Consider the following 14,216-nt stretch of genomic DNA (forward strand, 5'->3'; position numbering starts at 1 on the left):
AGATTCGAATCCTGAAAACATGATACTGGTAATACCCATTTCATCAATGTCTTTTTATGAGTCCCATAATCCTAGAGTAGGATCCAAATTCCTTGACTTAGCATTCACTCTCTTCTATAATTTACACGCAGCCTATCTTTTTAATATTGTCCTCAGCCATACTTCTGTTGTGAACTTCATAATTCGGGAAATTGCCATTTCCATAAAATGTCTTACTTTTTTCTTTTTTTAATTTTCAGGCCATTCCACATGTATTCTGTCTACTACTTGGTTTCCATCTTTCTATTTGTCCCTTTTTCAAACCCCAGCTATAAAACTACCTCTACATAAATCTTCCCTGATCTGTTACTACAGGGAATTCCTTTTCTTTTTGATGAACCACTACATCACTTGTAGCATATAGTATTTGATTATAATTACCTAGGAATAGACTGTATTCCCTTATTGTATAAACTGCTTGATGGTAACATTTTTTTTGCTCATTTCTCTTTTGCCAGTAGTAGCTTTGATAAATTAAATGTACATTGTATTTGGTAAATGAAATAATATATTGAAGAATGAGTCAATCCTTGGAGCAAATTCATTCTTGAGTCATCTCTTGTAATCCATGTGAATAGAAGACTTGGTTAGCAGAGATAATTACAATTTCAAGAAAATCTCTCAGTTCCGCAGTATACACCTCTCTAACAAATCATTTTTCTGAAGCAAACTGTAAGTATCAAAAATATAATATGAGTTATTTTCTCCACTTCCTTCATCCACTCTCATTTATTCTTACATTCTCTCATTCACCAAACATTTACTGTGTTTTTAATATATGTCGTCCTAATGCTAGAAATTAGAACTGTAGAGAACATAATTCCTACCTTCAAGAGGCTTTCTACTAGATGCAATAGAGATGTTAACTTTAGCATAAAGTTTAGTATGACAAGTGTTCTAGCAGAGAAATAAAGGTGGCCTTAGAAGGTAAAAGATGAGTCACCAAGCCAAATCAAGATTCAGTTAAGAATTCACCAAGACAGTAATGTCTGAGTTGAATGTTTAAGAGAAAATTGAAGTTGCATAAATGGACACCTTTGGAGGAGGTAGTCCTCCAGGGAGAAGCTCATATGTGAGGGCACAGAGGCAAGGGCAAGCAGTACGGGCTCTCTGACTTGCAAGCAGTGGACTCACAGAAGACAATATTAGAGTGATGTGTTAAGTTTTTGATGGCCATTGTAACAAATTAGCATAAACCTGGTGGCTTAAAACAGCATAAATTTATTCTCTGACAGTTCTGGAGGCCAGAATTTGGAAATCAGTTTCAATGAACTGAAATCAGGGTGTCGTGTCAGCAGAACCGCACTCCCTCTGGAGGCCCCAGAGGAAACCTGTCTCCTTGCCTCCCTCAGATTTTGGTGGCTGTCCACATTCCCTGACTTGTGCCTGCATGCTTTCAGACTCTATTTCCATCATCATGCGGCCTTCTTCTTTGTGTGGCCGTCTAATCTTGGTCTACTTCCCTGTTATAAAGACCCACCCAAATTATCCAGGATGATCTTCCCATCTCAAAATCCTTCACTTAATCACATCTACAGAGAACCCACCTTTCCTCCTAAATATTGTAGTACCTGGATTGCTTCCAAATACATACAAGCACAGGTAAATGCTCACATTCCCCTAAAGAAGGAAATTAATTGAACTATTGGCAATACCTTGACATCATATTGCAGTAAAAAGCTAAAGCTCTGATCCAGAAACAAATTTATTTTGTCATTAGAAAAAAAGGAACAATTTATGTGGTTCTTTAGATAAAAAAGGAAAATAAGAGAGGAGAAGTAACAGAAGAGTGGGCTCAGGGAAGAGAAACCAGGATTACAGTAAACTCTATGTATCAGCCAAGATGCTATAAGTAATATGGGAACAGAATTTAACAGAGGAATTAGAATTTGGACAATTGTGGCATAGCTGAGGAAGTGAATGTCTGGAAAGATGACTACAAAGATTAGGAAAACTTTAATCAATCAGTCTATCTGAAGTACTGATGTGGATGGAGTGGGGTCCAAGAATGTGTGGCTCTTGAAATGAAACACAAAGATCAAGCCAAGTAGAGGTCTGTAGACCCTGCTGCTTCTGGTGGCAGCCCTTGAGTTCAAACAGCAATGTCCTCAGTGGGCCCACAGATAGTGGTCTGGTGGTGGGCTTGGAGTCACAGTTGTGAAGAGAACCAACCATTGAATAAACAAGTGGATGCAGAGGAAAATGAAGACAAGCTGGGATGCTTAGGGCACCTCTTTGTACACCTGTCACGATCTCTCTTAGTCCATTTTCTGCTACCATTAAAAAAATACCAAAGACTTGGTAATTTATTTTTGTAAAAAATAGACCTATTTGGCTCACGAAGGCTGGAAAGTCCAAGAGCACAGCTCCAGCATCTGGAAAGAGTTATCCCATGGTGGAAAGGCATCACATGATGAAAGAGCATGTGAGACAAATAGGAAATCAGGTTGAATTCATCCTTTTTATCAGGAACCCATCCTCACAATAACTCACTCATTCCTACCATAATTAGCCTTTCCATGAACGCAGAGCCCTCATCACCTCTGAAAGGTCTCATCTCTTAATACCGCCACAGTGGCAACACAATGCCAGTATGAGTTTTAGAGAAAATATTTAAACCAATTCAGCCTCTGACTACAACAATCTTCTAAGAACACGGATTTCAGCTTCAACTTCCTTTAAATTCAATTCGCCTTTAAATCCCATGCAATTTCTTCTTTTGGCAAACTATTATTTTATGGTTTGCTTTACTTAATAACAGAAAGGGTTTTTTTTTTCTCTTGTTTCGTTGATCATGGCTAATATTAGAGATCCCTCGTCATAACCAAACTGACACAACACATTCCAATGGAGCCTATGAGATGTGCAAAAGGAATCCCAAATAATTTCTTTGAGTGAAACTTTTATGTGACTCAAGAGAAAGGGTGATTTCACATCACGGTCAAGATAGGAAAGTGCAGAGTAGTATTCATGGAAGAGGCAGGAGGCAAACAAAATGCTGAGAATAAAACTTCTCCCCCAGATTCATTAATATCTTGAAGAGCTTCTACAGCCACAGGAGACTAAGCCAATTTACCTTAATCTTGACAGACAAAAAGGCTTCCCTCTAACATGCTGCGTTACAATTTATCAAATTCTGAAAGTCAGGAGCTTAGGAGAGAAATTCAAGATGATTCTAAGCATTCACAGCATTAAGTCTCTGGAAATACTCTCCGAAATCTTTTTTCCCCTATTGGATTTATTTCTTTTTGCTTTACTTGATACTCAAAAAGATTTGGTTATTTTTTTCATTGTGTCAATCTGTAAGTCTGACTTCAAACTCTCAGAATTTTGGATTAGTTGCTTTTAGAGACTCAGAGGACAAATCCTGCCTTTGCCTCTTAGTGGGATGAGAAATTCTTATCTGAGCTAACAAACAGCAAGAATAGATTATCAATTCCTAGTGTCTCCCATTATAGTTCATGCTGCAGGAAGCAGTTCTAGAGAGTGTGTTAACCTGGTCTTTGTTCAATTATGTGCTTGACTTGTGTCCTTGAGAACCTAATGTGTATGTACACCCTGGACTATTAAAATCTATTTGAATTCCTGTAGGAGTCTGATAGTCTTCAGATCTCATGGTCTCTCAGAGAGGCACCTCATACGTAAGAGGTAACTGGTGCCAGTTAACACAGACACTAGTCTCAGTTCCATGAGTATGAACTCATGGATAGTTTTGATGTGAATAATCTCACCTTATCATTAGTAGTAAATATAAATATATATATGTGTGTGTGTGTGTGTGTGTATGTGTGTGTGTTTTATATATATATATAAAACACAGCAACTGATATTTTACAAACTGCTTTTGCAAACATTTGTGTTTCATAACAGTGTAACTACCCAAGGGGTTCTTTGTGCCAGCTGCCCACATAGAGCCAATTTATCAAGACAGAGGAATTGCAGTAGAGAAAATGTTTAATTCACACAGAGCCGGCTAAATGGGAGACTGGAGTTTTACTATTTCTCAAATCAGTCTCCCCCAAAATTCGGAGACTGGGAGTTTTTAAGGATAATTTGGTCAGTAGGGGGCCAGGCTATGGAGAGTGCTGATTGGATAGGTCAGAGATGAACTCCTAGGAAGTTGAAGTTGTCTTCACGCGCTGAGTCAGTTTCTAGGTGGGGTCCACAAGACCAGATAAGCCAGTTTACACATCTGGGTGGTGCCAGTTAATCCATCGAGTGTAGGGTCTGAAAAATATCTCGAGCATCAATTTTAGGTTTTAGAATACTAATGCTATCCTCAAGAGCAACTGCGGAGGTTTAGAATCTTGTAGCCTCCAGCTGCAAGACTCTTACACCATAATTTCTAATCTTGCGGCTAATTTGTTAGTCTTACAAAAGCAGTTTGGTCCCCAGGCAAGGAGGGAGTTTGTTTCAGGAAATGTTGTTTACATCTTTGTTTCAAAGTTAAACTCTAAACTACGTTCCTCCCAAAGTTAGTTTGGGTTATGCCCAGGAATGAACAAGGAAAGCTTGGAGGTTAGAAGCAAGATGGAGTGGGTTAGGTCAGATCTCTTTCAATGTCATAATTGTCTAAGTTATAATTTCTGCAGAGGTGATTTTGACACTGCTTCATGGTAGGCAAGGTAAAAATGTTATTCCTATGTTAATGATAAGAAAACCGGAAAACAGAAAAGCGAAGGCTCTTCCCTAAGTTAGTATAGCCAATGAGTATCAGAGCAGATCTCAAATTATTTCCAATCTACACTTGAATGGACATAACTATCTTTTCAAGAGTTGAAAATAAATTTACAGGAAATATCACATTCCACGTCCCAGTACTATCTGGGGAAAAAGGGGGAAGATATTCATCTTTCACTATAAAAAGAAAAACCAAGTCCCTGGATGCTAAGTGCCCAAAGATGCTGTATTAGTCTGTTCTCACATTGCTAAAAAGAACTACCTGAGACTGGGTAATTTATAAAGAAAAGAAGTCTAATTGGCTCATGGTTTCGCAAAATGTACAGGAAGCATGGCTGGGGAAGCCTCAGGCAACTTACTATCATGGTGGAAGGCAAAGAGGAAGGAGGGACGTTTTACATGCCCTGAGCAGGAGGAAGAGAGAGAGAAGCGGGAGGTGCTACCCGTTTTTAAACAACCAGATCTCCTGAGAACTCACTCACTATCACAAGAACAGCAAGAGGGAAATCTTCCCCCATGACCCATCCACCTCCCACCAAGCCCCTTCTCCAACACTGGGGATTACAATTCAGTAAGATTTGGGTAGGGACACAAATCGAAGCCATATCAAACACCTAGCCAGTCAGATGCAAATAGGTAAGACCCCAAAATGTCATATCTGAGCTCTTTCTCAGACCCTTATTTCTAATCAAACCAAATAAAACATTAGGGAATTTTGGAAAGCAAGAAGATATTTATTCCAAAGTAAACAACCCGTATACCCTGCCTCTGGTAAGGGAGTCTGCCTTCTTAATTTTAATTGATAACTTAAAATTCCTAGTCAGCCAAATTACATTTTATTGCATATTCCAAGATGTCATAATGATAATTACTCTTCTAGAAAACAAGACAGTTTGTTGTTATATCCAGAGAGGCAAGGAGCTAAGTTTGTGCTTGGTGAATTACAACCAATGGGTGCCACTAACCTTCAAATGTGCTATTACATTATTTAACTTTTAGACAGAATAATAGAGTTCTTGATCATTAATATGATTTTAATATCTGATAGTTCAAGAGGGTAATAATGTTGTAGAGCTAAGACAGGAGGAAAAGGTAAAATTATCATCACTACTGGTGATTCACTGCTGGTATGTGACGCTAAAAATATGCTTTATTACTTGATTTTAACTTAATAATTCAGAAGAAAAGGTAACAATTCAGAGAGTCAGAAAATGGGGAGTGACTAAATTCTCTCTTTTTTTCTACATAATTCAATAAAATTGAAATTTGAAAAGTGCTTCAATTATCCAGAGGACGAGATGTTTGTTCACCAAACATTTGCTAAACAGCTACTATGTTCAAGGCCCTAGACTATTAATCCAATCTCTAAAACTCCCTTTCCTCGGGTGCTCTCAGTATAACTGTGGAGTAAGATGGGAAAAGAATAAATCACGTGGCCAGGCACGGTGGCTGATGCCTGTAATCCCAGCACTTTGGGAGGCTGAGGTGGGCGGATCACAAGATCAGGAGTTCAAGACCAGCCTGACCAACATAGTGAAACCCCGTCTCTACTAAAAGTACAAAAATTAGTGGGGCATGATGGTGCATGCCTTCAGTCCCAGCTACTCGGGAGGCTGAGGCAGGAGAATTGCTTGAACCAAGGAGGTGGAGGTTGCAGTGAGCTGAGATCGCACCACTGCACTCCAGCTTGGGTAACAAAGCAAGACTCCATCTCAAAAAGAAAAAAAAAAAAAGGAATAAATCACGTTGTACTACATTCTACCATATAGAGGAATTACTTTCTCTTCCTGAATCAGCCCAGGAAAGCTCACAGAAAAAGTGAAAGTAAGTAAAGATGAGTAGTTCCTTTATCTAAAAAAGAAAGCAAAGTGAAAGAGGAAGGATAAGTGTCCATGTGCCTGGCCCTGTGACAGAAGATGCATACATAAGGCAGGGATTTTGTCTGTGTTGCTCGACTCTTGTAGCCCCTGTGTGACCTGCTGATGTCACTCAATAAACATTTATTGGGCAGAGAAGTGAACCCTAGGTACAAGGATAACAGAATGTGAGAATTGTTTTTATCTTGACTCATGATTGACCATAATTTTGCATTTGTCTGCTTTCTGATTCAGGTTCACAGTTCATTCTTAGCAATGCCAAGATACAAAAACTTCTGAAAACCAAAAGTATTTTCTTAACTCATTTGGTGTCAAAATATAACCTGACTTGATCTCATTTAGTGGAAAAACCTAACCTGGAGTGACATAAGGCTATATTTAATCTAAATTTACTCTAATTAGTGGGAATATTTACTGAGAAAGTAATGGTGTTTGGCAATGTGGTGCTGCCCCAGACCTCGCTGGGGGTGTTATATAATATGCATTACATGTACTACTTTAGCACCTTTTCAAGATCTGAAAAATGTTGAATTACAAAACACATTTGCCCCAAGAGCTTTAGATAAAGGATTGTAGACCTGTAAAACATTACAAATGAGCCTGATGAAATTCACAGATCCTATCAGCTTTTGCTTCTTTACCTCCTTCTGGCTTATTGTTCAGGGTTGGTCTTATGCCAATCTCAGTGCGTGTTATTGTGTGGCCTTACTGTGGCCCCAGGTAATCGCTGCCCCATATATGTGCTCCACTCTAGTCCAGCCCTTGTTTGTGGCTGGCCCTGCCAGGGGCCCTGTATTAGTTTCAAATGTCCAAAGACACTTTGCACACCTGACCCTGATGTATTGCCACCATTCTAGGGATCATGTAAGTACGGCTATAGAACTGTCATTTGATCCCAAGCCTATGGTTAAACTCTGATGCCAAATCACCTTTCCTGTCCCTCCATCCCTCAAACCATTGCACTCCTCTCACACAAAATGTGTTACTAAAACCAGCGTTGTCTCAGATACTGAAATTAATACTAGTTAGATATTCTCTAAGAATTTAGCCACAAGTTACAGATAATCTTTAATGGTAACAGAGACAAGGTTCACCAAATGGAAAGAGAAAGTAGAGTAAGAAATTACCTTCACCTGATGTGAATGGACTATTTTGGGGTGCCTCCGAAACTGTAAAGCTCAATATGCTAAAGGAAAAGGTACAAAGAAGCAAGGAAACCAAGTCAAAGACGTTGTCTATTGCAAATCTTGCCAAGGACAAACTCTGAACTCAACAATAAAGACATTCTGCTTGTTCCGAGCACCTAATATGTATTAGATGCTGCAGCCAATGATTTGTTGCCTCATAGAATCCTCACAATAACCAGTAAGATAAGTTTGGATACCTTTATTTTACAGAGAAGGAGAAAGGCATATTAGGATTGAAAAACTTCCCCTAAAGACATAGACCTTGGACAAGGCAGACCTGGGAGTAGGTTTGTTCCCCATACTATGCAGCTCTGCCTCATACAACTCTGTGCTTAAGGCCACATGCAAAAGGATGCTGGCCTTAACAAAAAGAAAGACCCTTACTCTGTACTTCCAGGAATGTATAGAATACCCATCTCATCACTGATTAGCAGTAATCAATAATGAATTGTGAATAGGTGATGGTTTTATCAATAGGCTCATCTGATTTATTATTATTGATATCAATAGCAGTGGCATGTTGAGTGGGTAATAGAGCCTGGGCCTCGTGCTGAGCACTGATCACGAATCATCTTCTCATTCACCCTGCCAGGAAGGCATTATAATCCCTGGGATTCAGGGAACTTGAGTAACTTCCCTGTGATTCCTCTGCTAGCAAGTGGAAGACAAGAGATTTAAATATACAATTATCTAAACATATGCTGAAGCATGAGCTAAAACACATGCTCTTTCCTCACATCATGCTGTAACACTTTCCAATAAGAATCTATTGTTGGCATTGAATCCTAAGAGCCATATCTTTTTCACAGCACTCACCCTTGAGCCATTGTTGAAGGAAGATGGAAGGCTCATAGTACCACCACATTTTCCCTCTCCTAAGAAACGAGAAACACAGAAGCACATATGGACTTTGGAGTGCCCTAGAAGGATCACCTATGACTCACCATGCTATGAGGATGCAATCTCACTTCAGAAATAAGAAGACAAAATTATTTAAATAATTATACTGTAATCCACTCACTCTTCCCGCACATTGAGAAATCCATCTGTGGGCTGCTTGAGTTCAGTCAGCTCTCCCACCTGTGCAGCATTGAGGCTGTACTGCACCGAGCCATGAACAGGCCACCAGTGGTTTTTTGTCAAGTGATGTGATTTTTCAAACCTTGCTCACCTATTACAAGACAGCATGGATGATAGGGCACACAGACATAGAAAAATTACCCCTACTCTTCTCCTGGGAAAATACTGCAGCAAGAATATTATCTTCTAGCTGTAATACAGGATGGAATTTTAAAAGAGAGCGATGCCATTAGCACAGAGCTCTGCATCTTTCCAAGCCTTCTTCCTGCAGACCTATGAGGTGCCCCTTCATATTGCAACCCCAGCACCTAAGAACTGGATAATTGAGTGATTTTCAACCAGGGAAAATAGGGCCACCCCACCCCTGGGTAGTAGTATCGATGGAGGAGTTTAGAAATGTGTGTGGGGTATGAGAAGTGCAGTTATGGTGACATGAATTGGAGAGCTGGTCTGTCTTTTAGTTACGGGAAACCAGAAATATGTGAGCCTGTTCCACAAAATATCAAGACCAATTCTTCTGTTGCAGGGTATGGCCATAGAACTGTCGTTTGGTTCCAAGCCTATGGTTAAACTGTGATGCCAAATCACCTTTCCTGTCCCTCAATCCCTCAAACCATTGCACTCCTTTCACACAAAATGTGTTACTAAAACCAGCATTGTCTCAGATATTTAAAGCTGGGAATATCTAGTTAGATATTCTCTAACAATTTAGCCACAAAAGAAGAATAATGGAGGGAAACAAAGTAAATGGAGAAAATAATACAATAATTCTTAAAGTTACAGATAATTGCCTTTCTTGATTTTTAAATACAACTTTAGAAAAACTAGGAATCAACCTAAACTAATATAAAAAAATATTGCTTATCATTGTCCCACAGTTATATTTCTCTCATGCTCCCCTCACTCTACATCTTTAACCCCAAATTTAATCATTGACAGAAATAGATGGTTGGGATATGACCGCTTAATTATCTGGTTCTGCACCAAGTAGGGTATTTTTTTGGCTGAGTGTACAAATGTACAATGTATTGCATGTGTCACCACACAATGGCTTTCAGGTAAATTCAGTCATAGCCTGTTTTTGTATGACCTGGAAGCTAAGAGTGGCTTCTACATTTTTAAATGGTTAAGAAGAAGGAAGAAGAGAAGAAAAAGAAAAAGGAGGAAGAGGACAAAAATATATAACAGAGATCACATGTGGCCTTACATAGCCTGGAATATTTACTATATGGCTTTTTACAGGAAAAATGTTCTGACCCCTGTCTGCATTAATAATTTTTAACTCAAGCATTTTGAGACCAGGGATAGTGATAAGGCCTCTCCTGAGAAAATGTTGATCAGTCTCAGCACCATGCAAAGAGGTTCCTAACTGAGGATATATTTTAAATAACAAAGATGTAGAAAAGGCAGCTCCTAACTTGCCAATCCTGTATGTGGTCTGGAAGCAGATATCAAACGTAAATCCCCATGAGCCTTAGCGAAGCATCAGGTCTTGCTGCATATTCAAAAGAATGCCCTCAGTTTGGCTTAAGGTCATTAGCAATAGCCTCCAGGTCTTTACTAATGTGTTACTGATTCAGGGGCCCAAATAGTCATCTGGAGCTCTATCCCTCCTACCTCAGTTTCCATTAATTCTTCGCTATTAAGTAGCAAACAAATTAGGCAAATATTGTCAAGAAGGGGATTATGAAGATTAAAATTAACAAAAGAGACAGTTGGAGGATTTATAGCAAAGGCTGGTTCCAGTCAAGTTTCACTGGGAAAGAGCATCATCTCTATCTCATTTGCCAGTAATTAGCTCTGCCTTTATTGCATTGTAAATACTGCTTTAATTACCGCACTCCTTAGTTCAGAAGATGGAACTCAGTATCCTTATTGGATTTCATGTTCTGGCAATCCCTCAGAGCCTTTGCTGTGCACAATAGATGTATGCAAATGCAACTGGTAATGGCTACGTGAAAGGATTACAAGGAATAGATTTGAACAATGTGAGTCACGCACAGTTCTGGAGAAGGAATTGCCTGCGCCCACTTCCCCTCCCCGCTTCATTATAATCCTGATCCCCCTTACTCTGGAGTCTCAGGAAGAATTAACAAACATAGATAAGGCAACTCTGTTGGGATAACATTTGAAAAGGCTTAACTAAGCCAGTGGAGATAACCATCTTTAGGATATCCAGGCTACAAAAAGAAAGTGGTCATTAATTAGGCATTAGTAGCATCAGCTAGGAAATGAACCATGAGGTACAGGGGCCAGAGCCAGAGGACTCGGGCTTGAGGCTCAGCTCATCCATTAACTCACGGGGTGGTTTGGGTAAATCATTTCTCTTTGGAACCTTAACTTTCACCATTGAAAAATGGAGAGTTAAATAAGTGATTGTATATAACTCCAGATCAAAAATTGCATGGATTTATACATTTTATTTTGGAAGACATTTTAAAACACATCTATTTTAATTCTGTGTGGCAGATTTCACTGGTGCCACATGATATTCCCTAAGGCCACCTTTGGTTTCACTTGCTACTATTGTAGACAGTTCTATGAAAGTTTATGCTTCCTTTGCATTCTCAATTGCCTACCAAGTGCATACCTTGCTTTTCCATATTCTGCTCCAGGATCAGCTCTCTGAGCACCACATGAGTGGAGCTCCCGAAAGCGACACTCAATGAAAAGGAGGCAGGTCTAGATGCACAAGTGTTCCATTCTCCCATCTTTCATCCTGGAAAATATTTGGGATGCTCCTGAGGGAACCCAGAGGAATTGAAACCCGTTGACTATGAGAGTGACCTCAATATTGTTCTCTTTATTGGCTTTTCTTCCTTCTTGCTTCTTCACACCTGCTTCCAAGGTTTAACTCCTAATAAAATCTTCCTGTCAAGGTACTTATTTCAGACTCTGCTTTCAGGGAACACAAACTAACACACTCTTTTAGTTTAATGACAAAGGAATTAGGTAGAAAGGGAATGATGTAACTAGACCAAGGTGAGTGTTTAATCTAGTGTTCTTTCCACTGCCTTATTTATAGAAGGACAGTCCACATGGTTGAAAAATACATGCAGAGGAGACCTACTGTGCTTCCTTCTTAACATCGCATCAAAAAAGATACAACCAGCCAATAGAGAAATATTAACAAAGCACGTGATATAAAAGTTAAGACTCATCACAGATGAATGAGATTATCAATAATAAAAAGAGAATAAGAACACATTTTTTGCATCAAATGGACCCAGATTTGAACCCTAGCTCTGTCATTTAGTAGCTGTGTGATTTTATTGTATAAGCTTTCTTAACTTTATTTTGCTTATCTATAAGATGTCACAATAATAATACCTAAAATATAATAACCTCCCAATAATTATCTTATAAACATTGTTCTTACCAACCAAAAAAGCAAACGATCAATACTGTGAATGATAACTGTACTCAAAACTTTAGATTTTAGTTAATCTGTGCTCCTTCCAAATGACAGCCTGATACAAGTGTTTTTTTTTCCCCCTCTTTTCTGATTATTGAGGCACAAAGACACAGCAAAACACAAATGAAAGAGGAACACTGAAAATGCTTTTTTGTCTAGGACTTCGACAGAGGCTCTTTGATGACATTTGGCACTAATTTTCATCTTCCTTTTGTGTTATAGACTGACACTCTCATAGTTGATGAAGATTGAGACAGAGATCCATCCTTCCTGGCTTTCCATTTTTCTAAGCCACCTGTGCCAACTGGTAGGGAACGTATTCCAGATTCTGCAGAATTAGCAGGCAAGCATCCAGTGATGAATACACAGGAATGCAAAGCCACGTCAGGAAATCATCCAATCTCAAGGGCCTTAAATGTCATCAGATCTTCACTACAGTAACCCTGCCAATTGGTAACCCTGCCTCTCCTGAATATTGTCACATTCCAAGACAGACTATTCCATATTTTGACAGCTCTTACTTTTAGAAATCATTTCTTTATACTCATCCAAAATATTTTCCTTGTGACTCACATTCATCATCTGTCATAATTCTAATCTGCTACATCATTTAGAACAAAAGCTAATCATTTTGCCATATGGCGACCCTTGAAAAAAACTGGAAATCTCAGCCACATCTGCTCTTGGTTGCCACTTCTTCTGAAACCCCATATCTTTCCTTAGTTCTTCACTTATTTTCCACCGCTCAGGGAAATCAGAAAAATAACTTGAAAAAATCTGAATACCTAACGTTCTTTGAAATTAAAACAAATAATAATAGCCTGGCTTTATTTTTAAACAAATCATTGAGAGTTGACCCTCTGATTAAATAGGTCCATAACTACATTTTACTTACAAGCCAGATGTTCAGATAGGAAGAACATGGATTCTGGAGTCAGGACAATGTAAATTTGAACCTCAGCTCTGCTATTTATTAGCTGAATGATCTAAAACAGATGACTTCACCTCTCTGGGCCTCAGTTTCCTTATCTGTCAAGTTGACAACACCTGTCTCAAAGAGTTACTGTGAGGAACAAATGAGAGAAATAATACGAGTACGCTCAGGATGTAGTCTGGCCACGCAGTACAGTAAAAAGAAAATGAGTTCGAAGCACGTGAAAGAGTTGGAATCCTGGCTGTGCTATTGTTTATCTATGAAGATTTGTAGGAGAAATCCAGGTATTCTGAGTCTCCTTTTCCTCATTTGTCACATGGGAAATAACACTGAATTTAAAAATCTTATTGTATACATTAGAAATATTATTTGCAAAATGTCTACCACACACCCGTTTTTTCAGTTATCTTTATTTTTACAAACTTACAAAACTTTCTTTTTCCCTTCTCGTCCGCGGAATCTTACTAGAACATGTAAACCAGGGTTATCTCCTAAATCTAAGTTTTTACAGAGGTGGGAATGAGAGGAATAAACATTATGACAAGAAGATGTTGAACATGAATTTATGAAATGCAAAGAAAAGTCCAAAAGATTCCTCTGGAAAGTCAAAGAATTTTAATTTTTCCTGTAAAAAGCCATATAGTCAATATTTCAGGCTATGTGAGGCCACATGTGATCTCCATTATATATTTTTGTCCTCCTCCTCCTCCTTCTCCTCCTCTTTCTTTTTCTCCTCTTCTTCCTTCTTCTTAACAACCCTTTTTAAAGGGTTGTTAAGAATTTTATAAAATTCTTTTATAAAATAATTTAGAAAAAATATGATTTAAAATACTGTTATGACAATATACATTCTGCTTTCTTCTATTATTATGATTATTAATATTACTGAGACCAGGTCTCACTCTGTTGCTGAGGCTAGAGTGCAGTGGCATTATCACTGCTCACTGCAGCCTCTATCTCCCGGGCTCAAGCCATCTTCCTACCTCAGCCTCCTGAATATCTGG

Source organism: Mandrillus leucophaeus, unplaced genomic scaffold (genome assembly GCF_000951045.1).
Source record: "Mandrillus leucophaeus isolate KB7577 unplaced genomic scaffold, Mleu.le_1.0 Scaffold66, whole genome shotgun sequence".
NCBI classification, from domain to species: Eukaryota; Metazoa; Chordata; class Mammalia; order Primates; family Cercopithecidae; genus Mandrillus; species Mandrillus leucophaeus.